Below are 11,985 nucleotides of genomic sequence, written 5' to 3'. Positions count from 1 at the left end.
AGGGAGAGCAAGCTCTCTCTTGGCACTTTGGATGTGGGACATACAGCGAGATGTTTGCTGCCTTTGCATTTGGCTGTTGGGAGATTTACAGCACAAAGATATCTAGTTGATTTGAAGCAGTTCCGAGAAAGTCTAAACATAATCCCCACTTCTCCCTCCTGGCACTTTCCACGTGGGAGATACAGCAGGATGTATATTGGTTTTGAGGACAACTCAATGGACAGTGTAGGGAGAAAAGGTCCTGTCTCCTTGAATGCCGTTTCTGGAGACACTGCGATCAATGTGGGAGATATGTCAAGATGTGTGTTGGTTTTGAGGACGGCTCTCTGGAGAGTCTTAGCAAAGAGGTCACACAGATAATCAGAGCAATTCTCAGAGACACTGAGAACAAGCTCGACAATTCCCTCCTGGCACTTTCCCTGTAGGAGATACCGCAAGACGTTTCTGTATATTGGGCACAGCGCTCTGCACGGTGTTAGCAGAGACTTTCCCGGGACAGTGAAACCCTATGTCAGAGACACTGAGAAGAAGCCCCAATGTTCCCTCCAGGCACTTTCAGTGTGGGTGCCTTCTCCACGTGGTTCCTGCTTTCACTGCAGCTCTGAAGAGAATGTTAGCAAAGAGGTAACCGGGACAGTGAAAACAGTACTGAAAGACAGGGAGAGCAAGCTCTCTCTTGGCACTTTGGATGTGGGACATACAGCGAGATGTTTGCTGCTTTTGCGTTTGGCTGTTGGGAGATTTACAGCACAAAGATATCTAGTTGATTTGAAGCAGTTCCGAGAAAGTCTAAACATAATCCCCACTTCTCCCTCCTGGCACTTTCCACGTGGGAGATATAGCAGGATGTATATTGGTTTTGAGGACAACTCAATGGACAGTGTAGGGAGAAAAGGTCCTGGCTCCTTGAATGCCGTTTCTGGAGACACTGCGATCAATGTGGGAGATATGTCAAGATGTGTGTTGGTTTTGAGGACGGCTCTCTGGAGAGTCTTAGCAAAGAGGTCACAGGGATAATCAGAGCAATTCTCAGAGACACTGAGAACAAGCTCCACAATTCCCTCCTGGCACTTTCCCTGTAGGAGATACCGCAAGACGTTTCTGTATATTGGGCACAGCGCTCTGCACGGTGTTAGCAGAGACTTTCCCGGGACAGTGAAACCCTATGTCAGAGACACTGAGAAGAAGCCCCAATGTTCCCTCCAGGCACTTTCAGTGTGGGTGCCTTCTCCACGTGGTTCCTGCTTTCACTGCAGCTCTGAAGAGAATGTTAGCAAAGAGGTAACCGGGACAGTGAAAACAGTACTCAAAGACAGGGAGAGCAAGCTCTCTCTTGGCACTTTGGATGTGGGACATACAGCGAGATGTTTGCTGCTTTTGCGTTTGGCTGTTGGGAGATTTACAGCACAAAGATATCTAGTTGATTTGAAGCAGTTCCGAGAAAGTCTAAACATAATCCCCACTTCTCCCTCCTGGCACTTTCCACGTGGGAGATATAGCAGGATGTATATTGGTTTTGAGGACAACTCAATGGACAGTGTAGGGAGAAAAGGTCCTGGCTCCTTGAATGCCGTTTCTGGAGACACTGCGATCAATGTGGGAGATATGTCAAGATGTGTGTTGGTTTTGAGGACGGCTCTCTGGAGAGTCTTAGCAAAGAGGTCACAGGGATAATAAGAGCAATTCTCAGAGACACTGAGAACAAGCTCCACAATTCCCTCCTGGCACTTTCCCTGTAGGAGATACCGCAAGACGTTTCTGTATATTGGGCACAGCGCTCTGCAGGGTGTTAGCAGAGACTTTCCCGGGACAGTGAAACCCTATGTCAGAGACACTGAGAAGAAGCCCCAGTGTTCCCTCCAGGCACTTTCAGTGTGGGTGCCTTCTCCACGTGGTTCCTGCTTTCACTGCAGCTCTGAAGAGAATGTTAGCAAAGAGGTAACCGGGACAGTGAAAACAGTACTCAAAGACAGGGAGAGCAAGCTCTCTCTTGGCACTTTGGATGTGGGACATACAGCGAGATGTTTGCTGCTTTTGCGTTTGGCTGTTGGGAGATTTACAGCACAAAGATATCTAGTTGATTTGAAGCAGTTCCGAGAAAGTCTAAACATAATCCCCACTTCTCCCTCCTGGCACTTTCCACGTGGGAGATATAGCAGGATGTATATTGGTTTTGAGGACAACTCAATGGACAGTGTAGGGAGAAAAGGTCCTGGCTCCTTGAATGCCGTTTCTGGAGACACTGCGATCAATGTGGGAGATATGTCAAGATGTGTGTTGGTTTTGAGGACGGCTCTCTGGAGAGTCTTAGCAAAGAGGTCACAGGGATAATAAGAGCAATTCTCAGAGACACTGAGAACAAGCTCCACAATTCCCTCCTGGCACTTTCCCTGTAGGAGATACCGCAAGACGTTTCTGTATATTGGGCACAGCGCTCTGCACGGTGTTAGCAGAGACTTTCCCGGGACAGTGAAACCCTATGTCAGAGACACTGAGAAGAAGCCCCAGTGTTCCCTCCAGGCACTTTCAGTGTGGGTGCCTTCTCCACGTGGTTCCTGCTTTCACTGCAGCTCTGAAGAGAATGTTAGCAAAGAGGTAACCGGGACAGTGAAAACAGTACTCAAAGACAGGGAGAGCAAGCTCTCTCTTGGCAATTTGGATGTGGGACATACAGCGAGATGTTTGTTGCCTTTGCATTTGGCTGTTGGGCGATTTACAGCACAAAGATATCTAGTTGATTTGAAGCAGTTCCGAGAAAGTCTAAACATAATCCCCACTTCTCCCTCCTGGCACTTTACACGTGGGAGATACAGCAGGATGTATATTGGTTTTGAGGACAACTCAATGGACAGTGTAGGGAGAAAAGGTCCTGGCTCCTTGAATGCCGTTTCTGGAGACACTGCGATCAATGTGGGAGATATGTCAAGATGTGTGTTGGTTTTGAGGACGGCTCTCTGGAGAGTCTTAGCAAAGAGGTCACAGGGATAATAAGAGCAATTCTCAGAGACACTGAGAACAAGCTCCACAATTCCCTCCTGGCACTTTCCCTGTAGGAGATACCGCAAGACGTTTCTGTATATTGGGCACAGCGCTCTGCACGGTGTTAGCAGAGACTTTCCCGGGACAGTGAAACCCTATGTCAGAGACACTGAGAAGAAGCCCCAGTGTTCCCTCCAGGCACTTTCAGTGTGGGTGCCTTCTCCACGTGGTTCCTGCTTTCACTGCAGCTCTGAAGAGAATGTTAGCCAAGAGGTAACCGGGACAGTGAAAACAGTACTCAAAGACAGGGAGAGCAAGCTCTCTCTTGGCAATTTGGATGTGGGACATACAGCGAGATGTTTGCTGCTTTTGCGTTTGGCTGTTGGGAGATTTACAGCACAAAGATATCTAGTTGATTTGAAGCAGTTCCGAGAAAGTCTAAACATAATCCCCACTTCTCCCTCCTGGCACTTTCCACGTGGGAGATACAGCAGGATGTATATTGGTTTTGAGGACAACTCAATGGACAGTGTAGGGAGAAAAGGTCCTGGCTCCTTGAATGCCGTTTCTGGAGACACTGCGATCAATGTGGGAGATATGTCAAGATGTGTGTTGGTTTTGAGGACGGCTCTCTGGAGAGTCTTAGCAAAGAGGTCACACAGATAATCAGAGCAATTCTCAGAGACACTGAGAACAAGCTCGACAATTCCCTCCTGGCACTTTCCCTGTAGGAGATACCGCAAGACGTTTCTGTATATTGGGCACAGCGCTCTGCAGGGTGTTAGCAGAGACTTTCCCGGGACAGTGAAACCCTATGTCAGAGACACTGAGAAGAAGCCCCAATGTTCCCTCCAGGCACTTTCAGTGTGGGTGCCTTCTCCACGTGGTTCCTGCTTTCACTGCAGCTCTGAAGAGAATGTTAGCAAAGAGGTAACCGGGACAGTGAAAACAGTACTCAAAGGCAGGGAGAGCAAGCTCTCTCTTGGCACTTTGGATTTGGGACATACAGCGAGATGTTTGCTGCTTTTGCGTTTGGCTGTTGGGAGATTTACAGCACAAAGATATCTAGTTGATTTGAAGCAGTTCCGAGAAAGTCTAAACATAATCCCCACTTCTCCCTCCTGGCACTTTCCATGTGGGAGATACAGCAGGATGTATATTGGTTTTGAGGACAACTCAATGGACAGTGTAGGGAGAAAAGGTCCTGGCTCCTTGAATGCCGTTTCTGGAGACACTGCGATCAATGTGGGAGATATGTCAAGATGTGTGTTGGTTTTGAGGACAGCTCTCTGGAGAGTCTTAGCAAAGAGGTCACACAGATAATCAGAGCAATTCTCAGAGACACTGAGAACAAGCTCCACAATTCCCTCCTGGCACTTTCCCTGTAGGAGATACCGCAAGACGTTTCTGTATATTGGGCACAGCGCTCTGCACGGTGTTAGCAGAGACTTTCCCGGGACAGTGAAACCCTATGTCAGAGACACTGAGAAGAAGCCCCAATGTTCCCTCCAGGCACTTTCAGTGTGGGTGCCTTCTCCACGTGGTTCCTGCTTTCACTGCAGCTCTGAAGAGAATGTTAGCAAAGAGGTAACCGGGACAGTGAAAACAGTACTCAAAGACAGGGAGAGCAAGCTCTCTCTTGGCACTTTGGATGTGGGACATACAGCGAGATGTTTGCTGCTTTTGCGTTTGGCTGTTGGGAGATTTACAGCACAAAGATATCTAGTTGATTTGAAGCAGTTCCGAGAAAGTCTAAACATAATCCCCACTTCTCCCTCCTGGCACTTTCCACGTGGGAGATATAGCAGGATGTATATTGGTTTTGAGGACAACTCAATGGACAGTGTAGGGAGAAAAGGTCCTGGCTCCTTGAATGCCGTTTCTGGAGACACTGCGATCAATGTGGGAGATATGTCAAGATGTGTGTTGGTTTTGAGGACGGCTCTCTGGAGAGTCTTAGCAAAGAGGTCACAGGGATAATAAGAGCAATTCTCAGAGACACTGAGAACAAGCTCCACAATTCCCTCCTGGCACTTTCCCTGTAGGAGATACCGCAAGACGTTTCTGTATATTGGGCACAGCGCTCTGCACGGTGTTAGCAGAGACTTTCCCGGGACAGTGAAACCCTATGTCAGAGACACTGAGAAGAAGCCCCAGTGTTCCCTCCAGGCACTTTCAGTGTGGGTGCCTTCTCCACGTGGTTCCTGGTTTCACTGCAGCTCTGAAGAGAATGTTAGCAAAGAGGTAACCGGGACAGTGAAAACAGTACTCAAAGACAGGGAGAGCAAGCTCTCTCTTGGCACTTTGGATGTGGGACATACAGCGAGATGTTTGCTGCTTTTGCGTTTGGCTGTTGGGAGATTTACAGCACAAAGATATCTAGTTGATTTGAAGCAGTTCCGAGAAAGTCTAAACATAATCCCCACTTCTCCCTCCTGGCACTTTCCATGTGGGAGATACAGCAGGATGTATATTGGTTTTGAGGACAACTCAATGGACAGTGTAGGGAGAAAAGGTCCTGGCTCCTTGAATGCCGTTTCTGGAGACACTGCGATCAATGTGGGAGATATGTCAAGATGTGTGTTGGTTTTGAGGACGGCTCTCTGGAGAGTCTTAGCAAAGAGGTCACAGGGATAATAAGAGCAATTCTCAGAGACACTGAGAACAAGCTCCACAATTCCCTCCTGGCACTTTCCCTGTAGGAGATACCGCAAGACGTTTCTGTATATTGGGCACAGCGCTCTGCACGGTGTTAGCAGAGACTTTCCCGGGACAGTGAAACCCTATGTCAGAGACACTGAGAAGAAGCCCCAGTGTTCCCTCCAGGCACTTTCAGTGTGGGTGCCTTCTCCACGTGGTTCCTGCTTTCACTGCAGCTCTGAAGAGAATGTTAGCAAAGAGGTAACCGGGACAGTGAAAACAGTACTCAAAGACAGGGAGAGCAAGCTCTCTCTTGGCACTTTGGATGTGGGACATACAGCGAGATGTTTGCTGCCTTTGCATTTGGCTGTTGGGAGATTTACAGCACAAAGATATCTAGTTGATTTGAAGCAGTTCCGAGAAAGTCTAAACATAATCCCCACTTCTCCCTCCTGGCACTTTCCACGTGGGAGATACAGCAGGATGTATATTGGTTTTGAGGACAACTCAATGGACAGTGTAGGGAGAAAAGGTCCTGGCTCCTTGAATGCCGTTTCTGGAGACACTGCGATCAATGTGGGAGATATGTCAAGATGTGTGTTGGTTTTGAGGACGGCTCTCTGGAGAGTCTTAGCAAAGAGGTCACAGGGATAATAAGAGCAATTCTCAGAGACACTGAGAACAAGCTCGACAATTCCCTCCTGGCACTTTCCCTGTAGGAGATACCGCAAGACGTTTCTGTATATTGGGCACAGCGCTCTGCACGGTGTTAGCAGAGACTTTCCCGGGACAGTGAAACCCTATGTCAGAGACACTGAGAAGAAGCCCCAGTGTTCCCTCCAGGCACTTTCAGTGTGGGTGCCTTCTCCACGTGGTTCCTGCTTTCACTGCAGCTCTGAAGAGAATGTTAGCAAAGAGGTAACCGGGACAGTGAAAACAGTACTCAAAGACAGGGAGAGCAAGCTCTCTCTTGGCAATTTGGATGTGGGACATACAGCGAGATGTTTGCTGCCTTTGCATTTGGCTGTTGGGAGATTTACAGCACAAAGATATCTAGTTGATTTGAAGCAGTTCCGAGAAAGTCTAAACATAATCCCCACTTCTCCCTCCTGGCACTTTACACGTGGGAGATACAGCAGGATGTATATTGGTTTTGAGGACAACTCAATGGACAGTGTAGGGAGAAAAGGTCCTGGCTCCTTGAATGCCGTTTCTGGAGACACTGCGATCAATGTGGGAGATATGTCAAGATGTGTGTTGGTTTTGAGGACGGCTCTCTGGAGAGTCTTAGCAAAGAGGTCACACAGATAATCAGAGCAATTCTCAGAGACACTGAGAACAAGCTCGACAATTCCCTCCTGGCACTTTCCCTGTAGGAGATACCGCAAGACGTTTCTGTATATTGGGCACAGCGCTCTGCAGGGTGTTAGCAGAGACTTTCCCGGGACAGTGAAACCCTATGTCAGAGACACTGAGAAGAAGCCCCAATGTTCCCTCCAGGCACTTTCAGTGTGGGTGCCTTCTCCACGTGGTTCCTGCTTTCACTGCAGCTCTGAAGAGAATGTTAGCAAAGAGGTAACCGGGACAGTGAAAACAGTACTCAAAGACAGGGAGAGCAAGCTCTCTCTTGGCACTTTGGATGTGGGACATACAGCGAGATGTTTGCTGCTTTTGCGTTTGGCTGTTGGGAGATTTACAGCACAAAGATATCTAGTTGATTTGAAGCAGTTCCGAGAAAGTCTAAACATAATCCCCACTTCTCCCTCCTGGCACTTTCCACGTGGGAGATATAGCAGGATGTATATTGGTTTTGAGGACAACTCAATGGACAGTGTAGGGAGAAAAGGTCCTGGCTCCTTGAATGCCGTTTCTGGAGACACTGCGATCAATGTGGGAGATATGTCAAGATGTGTGTTGGTTTTGAGGACGGCTCTCTGGAGAGTCTTAGCAAAGAGGTCACAGGGATAATAAGAGCAATTCTCAGAGACACTGAGAACAAGCTCCACAATTCCCTCCTGGCACTTTCCCTGTAGGAGATACCGCAAGACGTTTCTGTATATTGGGCACAGCGCTCTGCACGGTGTTAGCAGAGACTTTCCCGGGACAGTGAAACCCTATGTCAGAGACACTGAGAAGAAGCCCCAGTGTTCCCTCCAGGCACTTTCAGTGTGGGTGCCTTCTCCACGTGGTTCCTGCTTTCACTGCAGCTCTGAAGAGAATGTTAGCCAAGAGGTAACCGGGACAGTGAAAACAGTACTCAAAGACAGGGAGAGCAAGCTCTCTCTTGGCAATTTGGATGTGGGACATACAGCGAGATGTTTGCTGCCTTTGCATTTGGCTGTTGGGAGATTTACAGCACAAAGATATCTAGTTGATTTGAAGCAGTTCCGAGAAAGTCTAAACATAATCCCCACTTCTCCCTCCTGGCACTTTCCACGTGGGAGATACAGCAGGATGTATATTGGTTTTGAGGACAACTCAATGGACAGTGTAGGGAGAAAAGGTCCTGGCTCCTTGAATGCCGTTTCTGGAGACACTGCGATCAATGTGGGAGATATGTCAAGATGTGTGTTGGTTTTGAGGACGGCTCTCTGGAGAGTCTTAGCAAAGAGGTCACACAGATAATCAGAGCAATTCTCAGAGACACTGAGAACAAGCTCCACAATTCCCTCCTGGCACTTTCCCTGTAGGAGATACCGCAAGACGTTTCTGTATATTGGGCACAGCGCTCTGCACGGTGTTAGCAGAGACTTTCCCGGGACAGTGAAACCCTATGTCAGAGACACTGAGAAGAAGCCCCAATGTTCCCTCCAGGCACTTTCAGTGTGGGTGCCTTCTCCACGTGGTTCCTGGTTTCACTGCAGCTCTGAAGAGAATGTTAGCAAAGAGGTAACCGGGACAGTGAAAACAGTACTCAAAGACAGGGAGAGCAAGCTCTCTCTTGGCACTTTGGATGTGGGACATACAGCGAGATGTTTGCTGCTTTTGCGTTTGGCTGTTGGGAGATTTACAGCACAAAGATATCTAGTTGATTTGAAGCAGTTCCGAGAAAGTCTAAACATAATCCCCACTTCTCCCTCCTGGCACTTTCCATGTGGGAGATACAGCAGGATGTATATTGGTTTTGAGGACAACTCAATGGACAGTGTAGGGAGAAAAGGTCCTGGCTCCTTGAATGCCGTTTCTGGAGACACTGCGATCAATGTGGGAGATATGTCAAGATGTGTGTTGGTTTTGAGGACAGCTCTCTGGAGAGTCTTAGCAAAGAGGTCACACAGATAATCAGAGCAATTCTCAGAGACACTGAGAACAAGCTCCACAATTCCCTCCTGGCACTTTCCCTGTAGGAGATACCGCAAGACGTTTCTGTATATTGGGCACAGCGCTCTGCACGGTGTTAGCAGAGACTTTCCCGGGACAGTGAAACCCTATGTCAGAGACACTGAGAAGAAGCCCCAATGTTCCCTCCAGGCACTTTCAGTGTGGGTGCCTTCTCCACGTGGTTCCTGCTTTCACTGCAGCTCTGAAGAGAATGTTAGCAAAGAGGTAACCGGGACAGTGAAAACAGTACTCAAAGACAGGGAGAGCAAGCTCTCTCTTGGCACTTTGGATGTGGGACATACAGCGAGATGTTTGCTGCTTTTGCGTTTGGCTGTTGGGAGATTTACAGCACAAAGATATCTAGTTGATTTGAAGCAGTTCCGAGAAAGTCTAAACATAATCCCCACTTCTCCCTCCTGGCACTTTCCATGTGGGAGATACAGCAGGATGTATATTGGTTTTGAGGACAACTCAATGGACAGTGTAGGGAGAAAAGGTCCTGGCTCCTTGAATGCCGTTTCTGGAGACACTGCGATCAATGTGGGAGATATGTCAAGATGTGTGTTGGTTTTGAGGACGGCTCTCTGGAGAGTCTTAGCAAAGAGGTCACAGGGATAATAAGAGCAATTCTCAGAGACACTGAGAACAAGCTCCACAATTCCCTCCTGGCACTTTCCCTGTAGGAGATACCGCAAGACGTTTCTGTATATTGGGCACAGCGCTCTGCACGGTGTTAGCAGAGACTTTCCCGGGACAGTGAAACCCTATGTCAGAGACACTGAGAAGAAGCCCCAATGTTCCCTCCAGGCACTTTCAGTGTGGGTGCCTTCTCCACGTGGTTCCTGCTTTCACTGCAGCTCTGAAGAGAATGTTAGCAAAGAGGTAACCGGGACAGTGAAAACAGTACTCAAAGACAGGGAGAGCAAGCTCTCTCTTGGCACTTTGGATGTGGGACATACAGCGAGATGTTTGCTGCTTTTGCGTTTGGCTGTTGGGAGATTTACAGCACAAAGATATCTAGTTGATTTGAAGCAGTTCCGAGAAAGTCTAAACATAATCCCCACTTCTCCCTCCTGGCACTTTCCATGTGGGAGATACAGCAGGATGTATATTGGTTTTGAGGACAACTCAATGGACAGTGTAGGGAGAAAAGGTCCTGGCTCCTTGAATGCCGTTTCTGGAGACACTGCGATCAATGTGGGAGATATGTCAAGATGTGTGTTGGTTTTGAGGACAGCTCTCTGGAGAGTCTTAGCAAAGAGGTCACACAGATAATCAGAGCAATTCTCAGAGACACTGAGAACAAGCTCCACAATTCCCTCCTGGCACTTTCCCTGTAGGAGATACCGCAAGACGTTTCTGTATATTGGGCACAGCGCTCTGCACGGTGTTAGCAGAGACTTTCCCGGGACAGTGAAACCCTATGTCAGAGACACTGAGAAGAAGCCCCAATGTTCCCTCCAGGCACTTTCAGTGTGGGTGCCTTCTCCACGTGGTTCCTGCTTTCACTGCAGCTCTGAAGAGAATGTTAGCAAAGAGGTAACCGGGACAGTGAAAACAGTACTCAAAGACAGGGAGAGCAAGCTCTCTCTTGGCACTTTGGATGTGGGACATACAGCGAGATGTTTGCTGCTTTTGCGTTTGGCTGTTGGGAGATTTACAGCACAAAGATATCTAGTTGATTTGAAGCAGTTCCGAGAAAGTCTAAACATAATCCCCACTTCTCCCTCCTGGCACTTTCCATGTGGGAGATACAGCAGGATGTATATTGGTTTTGAGGACAACTCAATGGACAGTGTAGGGAGAAAAGGTCCTGGCTCCTTGAATGCCGTTTCTGGAGACACTGCGATCAATGTGGGAGATATGTCAAGATGTGTGTTGGTTTTGAGGACGGCTCTCTGGAGAGTCTTAGCAAAGAGGTCACAGGGATAATAAGAGCAATTCTCAGAGACACTGAGAACAAGCTCCACAATTCCCTCCTGGCACTTTCCCTGTAGGAGATACCGCAAGACGTTTCTGTATATTGGGCACAGCGCTCTGCACGGTGTTAGCAGAGACTTTCCCGGGACAGTGAAACCCTATGTCAGAGACACTGAGAAGAAGCCCCAGTGTTCCCTCCAGGCACTTTCAGTGTGGGTGCCTTCTCCACGTGGTTCCTGCTTTCACTGCAGCTCTGAAGAGAATGTTAGCAAAGAGGTAACCGGGACAGTGAAAACAGTACTCAAAGACAGGGAGAGCAAGCTCTCTCTTGGCACTTTGGATGTGGGACATACAGCGAGATGTTTGCTGCCTTTGCATTTGGCTGTTGGGAGATTTACAGCACAAAGATATCTAGTTGATTTGAAGCAGTTCCGAGAAAGTCTAAACATAATCCCCACTTCTCCCTCCTGGCACTTTCCACGTGGGAGATACAGCAGGATGTATATTGGTTTTGAGGACAACTCAATGGACAGTGTAGAGAGAAAAGGTCCTGTCTCCTTGAATGCCGTTTCTGGAGACACTGCGATCAATGTGGGAGATATGTCAAGATGTGTGTTGGTTTTGAGGACGGCTCTCTGGAGAGTCTTAGCAAAGAGGTCACACAGATAATCAGAGCAATTCTCAGAGACACTGAGAACAAGCTCCACAATTCCCTCCTGGCACTTTCCCTGTAGGAGATACCGCAAGACGTTTCTGTATATTGGGCACAGCGCTCTGCAGGGTGTTAGCAGAGACTTTCCCGGGACAGTGAAACCCTATGTCAGAGACACTGAGAAGAAGCCCCAATGTTCCCTCCAGGCACTTTCAGTGTGGGTGCCTTCTCCACGTGGTTCCTGCTTTCACTGCAGCTCTGAAGAGAATGTTAGCAAAGAGGTAACCGGGACAGTGAAAACAGTACTCAAAGACAGGGAGAGCAAGCTCTCTCTTGGCACTTTGGATGTGGGACATACAGCGAGATGTTTGCTGCTTTTGCGTTTGGCTGTTGGGAGATTTACAGCACAAAGATATCTAGTTGATTTGAAGCAGTTCCGAGAAAGTCTAAACATAATCCCCACTTCTCCCTCC

This window comes from Chroicocephalus ridibundus, chromosome 21 (assembly GCF_963924245.1).
Source record: "Chroicocephalus ridibundus chromosome 21, bChrRid1.1, whole genome shotgun sequence".
Classification (NCBI taxonomy): domain Eukaryota; kingdom Metazoa; phylum Chordata; class Aves; order Charadriiformes; family Laridae; genus Chroicocephalus; species Chroicocephalus ridibundus.
This window is presented reverse-complemented; position numbering follows the sequence as displayed.